Genomic DNA, 13,412 nt, shown 5'->3' on the forward strand with positions numbered 1-13,412 from the left:
CCCATCCTTAACCTCTAACCCCTGGAATTTAGTGACCTCTGTTATCTGATCTAAACCGCTCCACCCCCAGGCCCCTCGCCCTGAGAGGCAATCAACCACCATCACCCACCCCCTTCTTGCTTTTTAAAAACCACATCCTCCCCGAGGTTCTTTTTTTTTCTTCTCCCCCTCAAAGCGCTTCCAAATTCCTTCCCTTTTTCAAGAGCCGACAACCTTTTTGTTTCACAGAAAAAAATACTAAAAGAAGTCTGGAGGGCGGGCAAATTTGAAAGCACTTGGGGTGGAAAGCTTATCTATGTAAGGCAGAGTTAAAAGTCATCCAAGGAACAGGAAGCAGAGAATTTATAATGCGTTTTCATTATAGGCTGGATCTTGAAGGAGGGAAAGACAGGAAGCCCAAGAATACTCATCCAGGTGGGAAGGCTGCCGGGCTCCAAGGAAGGATCAAGCGAACGAAGTACACAGCCCCAGTCCCTTACCACAGCGGACGCTACCCCACGCATTGTGAATTCTGCCACTCTCACCTCTGTCTTGAGACTAACAGCATCTCTAGAAACGCAATCAATATCTAATTCAACTTACAGATATTTGCTGAGTGCATCTCTCTCAAGCAGGAAAAAAATAAAAAATAAAGAGGCGCGGAGGAGTGGAAGGTAGGTATAGCCCTTGCCTTGGCTCTAGGTTAACCACACACACCCCTGCCCCCGCCTCCAGAACAATCAGTCTAGGGCAACAGATTCTAACGTAAGAAACGTTTGCTAAAATACTATTAGCTGGGGATTGAGTGTTTTTCGAAAGACAAACTTGAGACAAATACCCGACTGCCACACTGTGCAAGAAACCTAAAAATCTTGGGTAGGCGAAATGAGAGCCTTTCAGGTGAGCTCCAGAGTGAAGCAGCTGAGCTCGTGGTAGACACGTGAGACTGGGGCTCTCTGCTCTGACTCCTGGGGTGGGGGTGGGGGGTAGCGAGGAGGCGAGCCCTCCCCTGAAGGGTGGCTTGGTATAGGCATGATGAAGATGAAGGCAAGGCGTCTTCACTCCCTAGCTTTCTGGCTAAAGATCTAGACTGATGGATTAAACTGAAGCAAACCTGGTCCCTTTCTCCTTTAAAGGAGGGTCTTTCCCAAATCGGACGCTTGCTGAGAAAACTGAGGTGGAGGGAATCAAGCTGGGCAAAAAACCTTCCCGGAGGTTGCACCCCCCTTCCTCCCTTCATTTTTCTTTCCTAGAAGCACTGAAGCCCCGTTTAATTACCACAGCAACTGAATTTAGCAGCCAAAGGAATAACAATGCCCAAAGGCCAGTGCCAGGGAATAGAAATAGAATCCAAGCCACTTGGTGCAACACTCCATTTCCTTGTAGCCACATTAGAAATAATGAAAGTTGTCAAGATGGCTCAGCACGTAAAGGCATTTGCTACCAAGTCTGGAGACCTGAGTTCCATCCCCAGGACCCAAACATGGTGTCAGGAGAAAACCAAGTCCACAAAGTTGTCCTCTTTTTGTTGTTTTGTTTTGTTTTTGAGACAGGGTTTCTCTGTGTGGCCCTGGCAAGTAGACCAGGATCCGATCCCTTCTAGCCTTCCGGTGCTGTACACACTTGGTGCACAGACATACATATAGGCATAAAAAAGTAAAGTTTTTTTTCCTTCCGTCCTTCCTTTTTTTTTTTTTTTTTTTTTTTTGGCACACTGGAGGGCTGGAGGGTGGAAGTGGGCTGGTGATCTGGGAAAGACAGATGCTTCCCAGCTGAGGATTAGCTCTGAAAGAGGCAATCTAAATCTACCAGACGGTAACAGAAAGTTATGCTTGCAGCAATGTATGTATTTTAAAGATTACAGCTGGAATTTAGCTGAATCCCAAGAATCTAAAATGTGCTGAACAAATTGAAACAAATGCTCTGAAGCAGTAGCTCATCCGATGCTTAAGCCGAAATGCCTCATGCTCCTGTGATCTTAGCAGCAGAGTCCAAGACAGGCAGTCCTCATATCGAACAATACGTATCAGCTGCTTGTTTGTTTGTTTGTTTTGTTTTGTTTTTCGAGACAGGGTTTCTCTGTGTAGCCCTGGCTGTCCTGGAACTCACTCTGTAGACCAGGCTGGCCTCGAACTCAGAGATCCGCCTGCCTCTACGTATCAGCTGCTGAGTAGCTATTAGAGGTTGGAATCCTCGGTGCACTGTGGGAGTGGATGTGACTCGGTACGCTGTAGGAATTCCTGTGACGGGTTCCCTGGGGTCCTCGGTGCACTCTGGGAGTGGATGCCAACTGACCAAAAAGTCCAAGTCCCAGTGAGAGTGACCAACCCTGAGGGACAAAGCACTCAACAGTGGCCTCGTGGCTGAGATGCAATGACAACACCTATCTACTGCATGTCCTCAGATGGCTTGGGAGTTCTTCTGTCTTTGCTGGATATCAAAGAGGGGGGAGCGTGAAGGGGACTTTAATAAATGTACCCAGCTAAGAGCAAAGGAGGTGTGCTTAGGAGAGAGGGAACAAGGGGAACAATAGCCTGGGATGCCAAGTCCCAAGCGCACACCTGCACAACCGGAGCCTCACTCTGGCCTCCTGCTGCTTGTGTTGAGGTTTGCTAGTGTGACCACTAAACCAAAGGACCAAGGATCCTACAAAAGAGCATTCAAGGCTTTAAACTTGGCACAGTGCCACTGGCCTGGGAAAACACAAGCAGAGACGGTGGCCCCTGCTGCCCGGGCTCTGTGCTTTACATTTGGACCAGGCCTCACTAACAGCATCCCGCATGGCTTCGTGTCTGATGTTAATCTTTCCCTACCAGGTGAGGTGTTCCCATCCACTTTGATTCCAAAAACACTGTTAAAACGAAAGAAAGAGAGAGACAGAGACAGAGACAGAGAGAGAGAGGGAAGGATGGAGAGACAGGGGAGGGAGAGGGAGAGAGAAAGGGAAAAAAAAGAGAAGCAGCCTCAGGGTGAAGAAAGAAAAAAATCTGAGAAATGCCGCTTCTCCTGTTTACATTGCCTTTAAGCCATTCTTTACAGCTGCCGGTCCTGAAAACCGGATTCCAGTTCCCAGTTTCTCATCACTGTGGCAGATCTTGCCTGTCCCAAAGTCTCCAGGAACAAATTCCAAAGTAATGTTGACCCTAAGTTAAAATTCAAAGCACAGTAATCTACTCAAAGATCTTCAGTGGTGCCCCTTTAAGCCCTGGGTTCAAAGCACCTTTGACTCCAGACACGTGGGCCACAGTTTTAAGACATTCCAGCAGTGTTAAAAAAAACAAAAAACAAGAAACAAAGCACACACGTTAATTTTATTATATACTATCTATCTCATATGACGAGTCCCACTCTGCTGTTTCTGTCCACTTTGCTCTCTTTTCCTCTTTGCAGTGCTAGGAGTTCAGTCTGGGGTCAAGCCATACCAGTCTCCAGGCCCAAAGTTCTCATATTAATATCTAACCAATGCAAAAATTATTAATAAACTATTTTGTTATTTTTGCACCCGGCCTTCAGAATCCAGTGTGCATCTTACACTTACAGTGCACCTCAGTGGAACACTCAATTTTCAGGTATTGAGATAAAATATCCTTTTTCTTTTCATTTCTCTCCCCCCACCCCCACCCCCGCAACGCTGGGTACTGTATTCAAAGGCACTGGGTCCTTTTGAATACAGGCTAGGCATGTACTCTACTACTGAGCTGTATTTCCAGCCTGAAATGCTGGTTTAAATTGAAATTGTAGTTTTTAAAAAATGTAATTGTGTGACCTGTAATTGTGTGAACACATACAAACACACCACCCACATGAGTGTGCAGCCTATAGGTAAGTAATTCAATGTGATTGTAATGCTAGGTGAAACCTATGGAGAACACCAAAATCAATCAAGACTGCCCTGGAATTCTGCACGTTTAGCTCACTGTATGCCATGGGTAAGTGTATTCTCAAAGGTTCCCGTGCTAGAAGCCAGGCCCAGCATAGCCATGCTAAAGGGAAGTCAAACCTTTAAGTAGTAAGACCCGGGCCAGCACACTTTGTGTATGTGTGTATATATATGTGTATGTGTGTATGGGTCAGAGGACAACTTATGGGAGCCTGTTCTCTTCCCTTTCTACTACATGACCCTGGGAACTGAACTCCATTGTCAGGCTTGGAAGCAAGTGCCTTATTCTCTGAGCCATTTCACAAGTCCCTACACCTCTTTTCAGGCTCTTTTGCAGACAGGCAGGCATATGCTTTCAGTCCTGGCTCCAGGTGAATCAAGGTTCAAGAATTCCAGGCTACTCAAGCATTTTATTATAGCAACAGAAAATGGACGAATCCTGTTAAATAGTGTTCTCATCATCTCCGTGTCACGTTTTCAACATTAAATCCAATTCCAGGCCTGTAGAACTCCATGGACAGTAATCCTTAATGTGCGAGCTTGGTGACACAACTCCCAGTCTTAGAACCCCACAACGCCAAATGCTGGAGATGGCTCTGCCATAAGAGTGCTTGCTGCTCTTGCAGAAGGCTTCCAGTCCAGGACACAGATGAGGTAGCTCACAGCTGCCTGTAACTACAGCTTCAGAGCGACCAATAGTTTTTTGTTTCGGCAGGCACACATGTATGCACAGACATGCAGACACAGATAAACTCATAAATAAAAATAAATCTAAAAATAAGAAGCCAAATGCAATGGTTCATGTCTGCAATCTTAGTACTCCTAAAGTGAGATGGGAAGTGAAGGGGAGAATTGCCTGGAAGCTCAAGAGTCAAGGTGGTCCCAAGTGTATAGAGCGGCAAAAAAGCAAAGGAGACCCTGCCTCTACATGGTAGAGAAATCTCTCCTGAAAGTCGTCTTCTGCTCTCCGTATGCATACCCACGCTCACACATACAATAACAATAATATAAAATTAAAACAGAACAAAACCAAGCTCCAGTGAAGTGTGATGGCTCACTGGATCCCCAAGAGCCTGGGTACAGAGGACGAAAACCCAAAGAGATGAACAGTAGGATAAAGTAAGGAGGGAAGACGCCATGCCATCATCATGGGGTCACCATCGCGATGCCCAGCTGGCTCACTGAATGCAGGGTTTGAGAATGAAAGTGAAGGCAGTTTTATGGCATTTTGTAGTAGATTCAGTAAAACACTTTGGTTTAATTTCTTTATAATAAATGATTTTGTTGTTTTTGAGATAGGGTCTCACTGTGTAGCTCAGCTTGGCCTGGAATTCTCAGTGTAGACCAGGTTGACCCTGACCCTGATCTGCCTGCCTCTGCCTCTGCCATTGTGCCCTGCAGAAATTGTTTGTTGCATCTGTACTTGCCATTCCATCTTTCCCTGTACTTAAGCCGTCCACTGGGATGGCTCTGGAAAGGATTGCTCAGGCCACATCGGCGGGAGTGTTTAATTCAGGACTGAGACGTTCTAATATGTTTCCAGTTTTTATGATGCATGTTCCTGTGTATTAATGACTGGTTGACTGGCTGGACAGTTATTAAAGTTGTAGCCATGACACATGGATATATGGATAGGACTTTTGCAATAAAAATGGTTGTGATTTGAGAACAGTTTTAAAGTTTGTAAGAATCTGGCACATGAAAAGCTTTGTTGTTGTTGAAGCATTGCAGATTGGTGCTACAGACAGCAACAATCTCTCCTGCCCCCCCCCACATACACACACACACACACACACACACACGCACGCACGCACGCACGCACGTGCAACACAAGCTGGCCTCAAACTCGCTATGTACTGGGCATATTTTGAAATCTTGAACCTCTTGCCTCTACCTCCCAGTTTAGGAATTACAGGTGTGCACCACTACATCCATTCTTGTTTCTCCTTGCAGTAAGTTGTAGGACTTTAAATCTGCCAGCTAGAGGTCTTTTTGTTGCTATTATTTTGTTTTTTCAAATCAGCATCTCACTATGTAGCTCTGGCTGTCCTGGAACTCACTCTGTAGGCAAGATTAAACTAGACAGATGTATTCATTTAATGCATTTGAGGACACTGAAGAGGGCATCGGATCCCATTACAGATGGTTGTGAGCCACCATGTGGTTGCTGGGAATTGAACTCTGGACCTCTGGAAGAGCAGTCAGTGCTCTTAACCGCTAAGCCATCTCTCCAGCCCTAGTCTGTTCTTTCAATAAAACAATTTACAAGGCCAGAGCATATAGAGAGATCCTGTCTCAAAAACACAACAAGAGATATTGTGTGTGAGTGTGTGTGTGCAGATGTGGCACACGCATGTTTCACACTGTGCACGTACAATTTTTTAGAATCTCTTCTCTTTCTACCTTCCTTTTGAGACAGGGTCTCTCCTGATTTTTTTATCTGCTGCATAGGATACTTGAACTCCTGGGTGACTTTCCTTTCTCTGCCTCCCATCTGGCTGGAGGAGTACTGGGATTACAGCCACCACACTCTGCTTTTTAAGTGAATGAAGGCAGTCCTCAGGTTTGCAAGGAAAGGGCTTTTATTGTTGAACCTTCTTGCCACCCCAAAACTGATCTTTTAAGCATTACCTAAGCAGACAATAAACCTGCTTATTGTCATTTCTTTATTTTTAGGCAAGTCTCCCCGATCCTCCCATGCCCCCACTGAATGCCCAGGCTGGCCTGGAACTTATGATGTAACACAGGGTGGCCTTCAACTGGTAATTAATGATTGTGCCTAGCCTGCAGCATGTAGGAATTACAATTGTAAGTTATCGTGCTTGGACAACTTTTATGTGGTGCCCTGGATTAAACCCATGAACACTAGGCAAGCATTCTAGACTCAACTACACCTCTAGTCCCTCTCCCACATTTTACACATACATACCGATGCATTCATTCGCATGCAAGTGTGTATTATATATACATATGTACTATGTATATATGTATATATGTGTAACTGGCTCTCTTGATCCCCCTGCTGCCACCTCCCGACTTCTGGAATTACTAGGCTGATGCCAGTTTTTTGGGGGGGAGGGTTTTTTTTGTTTGGTTTGGTTTTTGGCTTTTGAGACAGGGTTTCTCTGTGTAGCCCTGGCTGTCTTGGAACTCACTCTATAGACCAGGCTGGCCTCGAACTCAGAAATCTGCCTGCCTCTGCCTCCCAAGTGCTAGGATTAAGGTGTGAGCCACCACTGCCCAGCTTGGTGCCTATATTTTTATTTTTTATTTTTTTGAACTTGCTGTGTAGCCAAGGGACCTTGAACTGATCCTCCTGTCCTTGTGTCCTGTGCACTGGGATTATAGGTGCATACTATCACGCTCTCAGCTTATGTGATGTTGGAGAGCAAACTCGGGACTTCGTGATGCCCACAGCTGAGGTACGTCCTTAGTCTTCATTGACTAAATTTTTTTTCCACAGGAATTAATAGGGGTTGGAGCATGCATGCTATGGCATTCTGTTCTCTCCTTTTACCGTGAAGATCAGGTCTTCAGTCTCAGTAGCAAATGCCCCGGCCCACTGAGGCATCTCTTTGTTCCTGGACTATGGCTGCATTTTAATAGTTGGCAGAATCAAACTGATCCTATCACATTGTTGCTTCACTATAAGATGCCAAAGTAAGCTCTAGCCTAAACATCTCCAGAAAGAAAGATAAGATTGCATGTGCCTTCAATCCCAGTAGTTGGAATGCAGACGCAAGTGGATCTCTATGAGTTCGAGAGGAGCCTGGTCTACAGAGTTAATTCCAGGAAATGCAGGAGTACACACAGAAACCCTATCTCAAAAAAAAAAAAAAAAAAAAAAAAAAGATTACACAAAGAGAGATCTGGGAGAAAACAAAAGACGGTCACTAAGGGGGAAGTGGGCACAGGATATCATAATGCAAATGCAAAATCCGTCCTTTAAAGAGCAGCTCATTAGTGGGTTAATCCCTTCCCACTGCGCCCCAAGCTCTAGGAAGTTAGCAACGTGAGAAACCTTGGGATTGGCTATCTAAAGACTCACTCAATTGTTTGTTTTATAGATTTTAAACTATAGCCGGGTGGTGGTGGCGCACGCCTTTAATCCCAGCACTTGGGAGGCAGAGGCAGGCGGATTTCTGAGTTCAAGGCCAGCCTGGTCTACAGAATGAGTTCCAGGATAGCCAGGGCTACACAGAGAAACCCTGTCTCGAAAAACCAAAAAAAAAAAAAAAAAAAAAAAAAAAAAAAAAAAAGAAAAAGAAAAAAAAAAGATTTAAACTATGTGAATATGTGTGTTTGTATCTATGGATGCGAGTGCAGATGTTCATCGAATCTCCCGAAACTTGAGTTACGTGTGGTGGAGAGCCACCTAACATCCTGGGAACTAAACAGGTCCTCTGCAAGACAGTGCATTAACTTAAGTGTGGAACCAAAGTGCATCTTGCTCTCTAGTCCTGGATAGCATGGAATTTACTATGTATATCAGATAGGGTTTCGCCTTGAAGCCATCCTCCTGCCTCTGCCTTTGTACTGCTGAGATTACAGGTGTTTGAGGTCACATATGGCTTTTCCTAGACTTACTATCTTTTTTTAATCTTTATTCAATTTTATTCATTTAATTACTCTGTGTGCATGTACCTGTAGGTCCTTAGGCATGGCAGCAGATGCCTTTTACCCGCTGAGCATCCCACAGACTCTAGAGTCAATATTTATATTAAAGGTTCTAATGCCCATCTCTATAGAGTTACTAGAAGATTAAGACAATGCAAATTAAAAAAAAAATAATAAATCAAAACAAATGGACAGGTTTTGGTCAAACATCACTCTGGCTGTTTCTGTGACAGTATTTGGAATGAGATTTGATTTAAATCACTGACTTTGAACAGAACAGATTGTTCTCCACAATGGAAAACTCAACCAGGCTTGAAGAGAACCAGAGCCTGGTCTTTCTGGAGCAAAAAGACCTGGCCATGGGTCTTCTGCTGGGCCTCCCGCCTGCCCACGCACTGTTTACGCAGCGGATGTGGCAGTCCCTAGAACAGAGTGATCAACTCTCAGAATCTGTTGGTCTGTCTGGAGAATGACACGCTAGTTCCAAGAAGTAAGGCGAGGATATAGTAAAGGCCTACATGAATCTGTGAGTTCAAGGACAGCCAGGCTACACAGGGCAACCCAGTCTCAAAAAAACAAAACAAAACAAAGCAAAAAAGCTGGGCAATAGTGGTGCACACCTTTAATCCCAGCACTTGGGAGGCAGAGGCAGGCAGATTTCTGAGTTTGAGGCCAGCCTGGTCTACAGAGTGAGTTCCAGGACATCCAGGGCTATACAGAGAAACCCTGCCTCGAAAAAAAAAAAAAGGAAAAACAAACAAACAAAAAATCTGTTTAAATATGGCTGAAGAGGTTTTTTAAAAAATGTTTTCTTTCCTTTTCTTCTTTTTTTGGCTATGTTTTATTTTCATTAATCATATTAATTATAATATTCCAGAGCAAACCGAAGAATTTGGCAGTCCAACTGGTTCCTCAGAGACCCACAGGCAGTAGAGCACCAGGGTTCAGTAGATTGTGGCTGTGTCCGTCTCGCAGGCAGCTCACCTTGTACATCATGCTGGATTTGGGGATGGGGGTAGGACTCCTCTAAGTGCCTGGGGAATTTCAGTCTTCTTTCCTCACTGGGTTCTCTTGTGACTTTTTCCCTTGTCACTCTCTTGAAATAATCCCTGTGTATTGGCAGACACTGTAATCTCAGTACTTGGGAGGAGATGGCCAGGAGGAGTTTTAGTTTAAGGCCAGTTGGACCACACATAGTAAGACCCTATCCCAACAAATTTTTCTTTTGGTTTTTGAGACAGGGTTTCTCTGTATAGCCCTGGCTGTCCTGGAACTCACTCTGTAGACCAGGCTGGCCTCAAACTCAGAAATCTGCCTGCCTCTGCCTCCCAAGTGCTGGGATTAAAGGTGTGCGCCACCACCGCCCGGACCCTAAAAATTTTTGATAAATTTTTTTTTAAAAAAAGGTTTACAGGTACATTCATAGATCTGACAAGCCATTAATTTAGCAGAATCCACAAGTAAAGTGGGCCTCCTCTGGCTGGAAGGAATAGAGATGGGACAAGATGATGACTGTTGATGTGAGAACCAAAGTTAGTCAGTTGATTATGTCTTCATTCCTCTAAACGAATTCGTTTGACCTAACTGCTTGATTGGATGTAGGCAGGAAATATGTCAGGATATGCTTGCCCCTCATTGGACTTGATGGGAAATATGGTGGCCCTGTGGTTTTGTGTCTTATGCCTCTGCAAAACATGATTCCTGGCCATTTCCTGGAAACCTGGGAATGGAGCTGGCCAGAGCCCATCCTCCTGGCCAGTATTTAATTAAAGCTTGCTTCAGATTTCAAAATGGCTCAAAATGGTAAAACTGGTCTTTCTCTGGACTATGTCAGGATTAACATCACATGCCTGGAATTCTACAGAATGGGACAATAACACCCAAGAACAGACAGTGTCCTTCAGGGCTGGACAAAGATGACCCCTAAAGTGATGCATGAGCAGTCTTACCATGCCCACCACAGGCCCAGCTGGCCACGCAGGTCCATGGGGCAGCGCTGTCCTGTCAAGTGCAGTGAGCAGCTGCTGTCCAGGATGCAGGGATGGATCCGCTACAGAGGGCCAAGAGGACAGCACTTCTCTTGGTTTTTTCTTTGAAAGGGCCTGAGATTGAACCCAGGGCCTCATACATGGGTCAGATCATCTACCCCTGAGCTACATCCTAGCCTCAGAAGGTCATCTTGACCCTTAACTCTAACAGTACATTAATTTCTTGCCTCTATCATCAAAAGCACAGATAACTAACTAAATAAATAAATAAATAAAGGGCCTCTGTCAAACTCAATGGCACTTCTATATCAACAGACAAACTCAGTGGCGTAAATTAGAGTTTAGAAGATGGAAGGAAATATTTGTAAGTCATAGATCTAATAAATGGTTAAAAATCCAGAATAGAAGCTGGAAAGATGTGATGAATGCTCCCCATGAGTTCAAGGCCAGCCTGGTCTACAGAACAAGTTCCAGGACAGCCAGGGCTACCCAGGGAAACCTTGTCTCAAAAGCCAAAAAAACCTAAAAATCCAATAGCCTGATTTCAAAGTGAGGCTCATTCTACCCTCATCACCCCCAAAAAAAGAAAGAAAAGGAAAAAGAACCCGGTAACTTTAAATATTTTCTGTTCACACACACAAATAATAAAAGTGAGCTCAAGTTAGATATGTTAGCCAAAAACTCGAATCCCTTGGGAGGTGGAAGCAGGAGTTCAAAGACGGCCTGGGATACATTCCAAGTTCAAGGTCAGTTTGAGGTACAAAAAACTGTCTTTTAAAAAAAAAAAAGGAAGTTGGGGGATAGTGCTGGAGCGTGGCTCAGCACTACAGAACCATGCCAGCTCACAACAATCTGTAACCGCAGTTCTGTTCCGGAGGATCTGACACTCTCTTCTGGCTTCCAGGGGCACCAAGCCTGCACACTGAGCACACATATACATACATACATACATACTATACATACATACATGCATACATGCATACATGCATACATGCATACATGCAGACCGAACACTCCTGAAGTCCTGGGCATGGTGGGGCACATCTTTGATCCCAGCACTCTGGAAGCAGAGTCAGAGGCAGGCGGATCTCTGAATTTGAGGCTAGCCTGGTTTACGTGGTGAGTTCCATTACACACTGACGCACACACACATACAGGTAGACAATGATTTTGAGGAGGAGGAAATCTGTATAGCATGGCTGAAAGGTGAGGACTTTTTGCTAAGTGAACTAACACCTTCATGGACACCCAGATCCTCTGTTTCCACTTAGGTAAGCTCTGTGAGGAGGTCAGATTCACAGGAACAGAAGACAGACTCTGCGTTAGAGCCTAGCAGGGGGGAGTGGCTTGTTGGGTACGCAGCTTTCAGATGTATAAGATCAAAAGTTCTTGGAGGGCAGGTGATGGTGGCCCATGCACTGGGGAGGCAGAGGCAGATGAATCTTTGTGAGTTTAAGGCCAGCCTGCTCTCCAGATGGAGTTCTTGACACAACCAGGACTACAGAGAAACCCTGTCTCAAAACCCACCCCCATTAAAAAAGAGAGAGACATCTGTTCCACTAGTCAACTTTGTACCACTGACTAATAGTCTAAAATAATTAAGCTGTGAGAGAGAAAATTTCATTTTAACACAAGTGAGAAGACCAGGAGTTTAAGGTTCAAGGCCACCCTGGGCTACCTGAGACCCTGCCTCACTCCTACTTTTCCTCAAAAAAGAAAAAAAAAAATTAAGTGAATTTTCACGGGTTTGGCCATAGGAGCTTGGCCCTGATGTCTTTGGACCCAAGGCACAGAGGTACATATGGTAGTCACCATGTATTATATTGACGAAAGGCTTCATTCTGAAGCCCGCCCTGACCTTTAAACCCACAGAGATGTTCCTTTTAGCCTCTCAATGCTGGGTTATAGGTGTAGACCACTGTGCTCAGCTTGGGCCCAGCTTCCTGAACAGTGGGTCACAATCCAACATGGTGTTGCATAAGTCAGTGTGGGTTTCGTGAAGACTTTGGCAATGATAAAAAGTTTCTGAATATCCAACGAAATCAAAATCAAACCCATGCACGGTGTAATGACTCTGAGGTGTTCCTCAGCACATTCTACCACTGCATCGAGGTTCCTTGCGGTCTTTTGATTTTTCCAGACGGGGTCTTATGTATTGTGTAGCCCAGGGTTTCCCCAATGTGAACACATTGCCCCATGCCCACCACTACAGCATTCAATGTCAACAAACTCAACCTGAAACACCTCAGCTCTGAGACCACTATGTTTCACCAATGCAGGATTTTTTACACACAAAGTTTTCTGGTCTTATAAATGGTTTAATTATAGAAACCCAAGACTTTTAATGCCTTTTCTGCCTTCATTACTTAGCACATACCAACTCAAATCTTTGAGTTGGATGGACTAAGGTAGAATATTTGATTTTAAAACCTGACATTTAAGGGGCCAGGATTATAGCTCAGCTAGTCCTATTGACAACCCAGCATCAAGGTACAAGGGCGATGAGTGTGTGTAGGCAAGATCAGTTAGAGGCCAGCCTGGGCTATAAGCTTCTCTGTTTCAAAAAGAAGTACAAATAAGCTCCCAGCACTTGGGAGGCAGAGGCAGGCAGATTACTGAGTTCAAGGCCAGCCTGGTCTCTAGAGTAGTTTCAGAACAGTCAGGACCTTGCCGCACACTCATTCAAAATGTACCAGGATTTGAACTCAGGTCTTCACACTTGCGACAGCAAGTGCCCTTAGTCAGAGAGCCATGTCCCCAACTTCCCTCCCTCCAGTCCCTGTCTCTCTGCTTCCATCTTTGAAGGTCAGACGGAACATTGTGAATCTCTGCCTTGTTGCAGAGCAGAGCCTATACCACTTGCTGCTGAATCAAGCACTCAATTCTTTTTATGGCCGAAGTGCATCACAGTACATCTGTGTACCTCAGTTTACCCATTTGCCTACATA

General features: G+C 44.8%; 1 protein-coding gene across 5 annotated transcripts in view; it reads right to left on the minus strand.

Annotated features, from left to right (window-relative positions):
• Window positions 1–13,412, minus strand: part of Slc2a3 (solute carrier family 2 member 3) — a 64,753-nt gene that overhangs the window by 12,941 nt on the left and 38,400 nt on the right. The gene's annotated exons all lie outside the window — the stretch shown is intronic.

Source organism: Mastomys coucha, unplaced genomic scaffold (genome assembly GCF_008632895.1).
Source record: "Mastomys coucha isolate ucsf_1 unplaced genomic scaffold, UCSF_Mcou_1 pScaffold20, whole genome shotgun sequence".
Classification (NCBI taxonomy): Eukaryota; Metazoa; Chordata; class Mammalia; order Rodentia; family Muridae; genus Mastomys; species Mastomys coucha.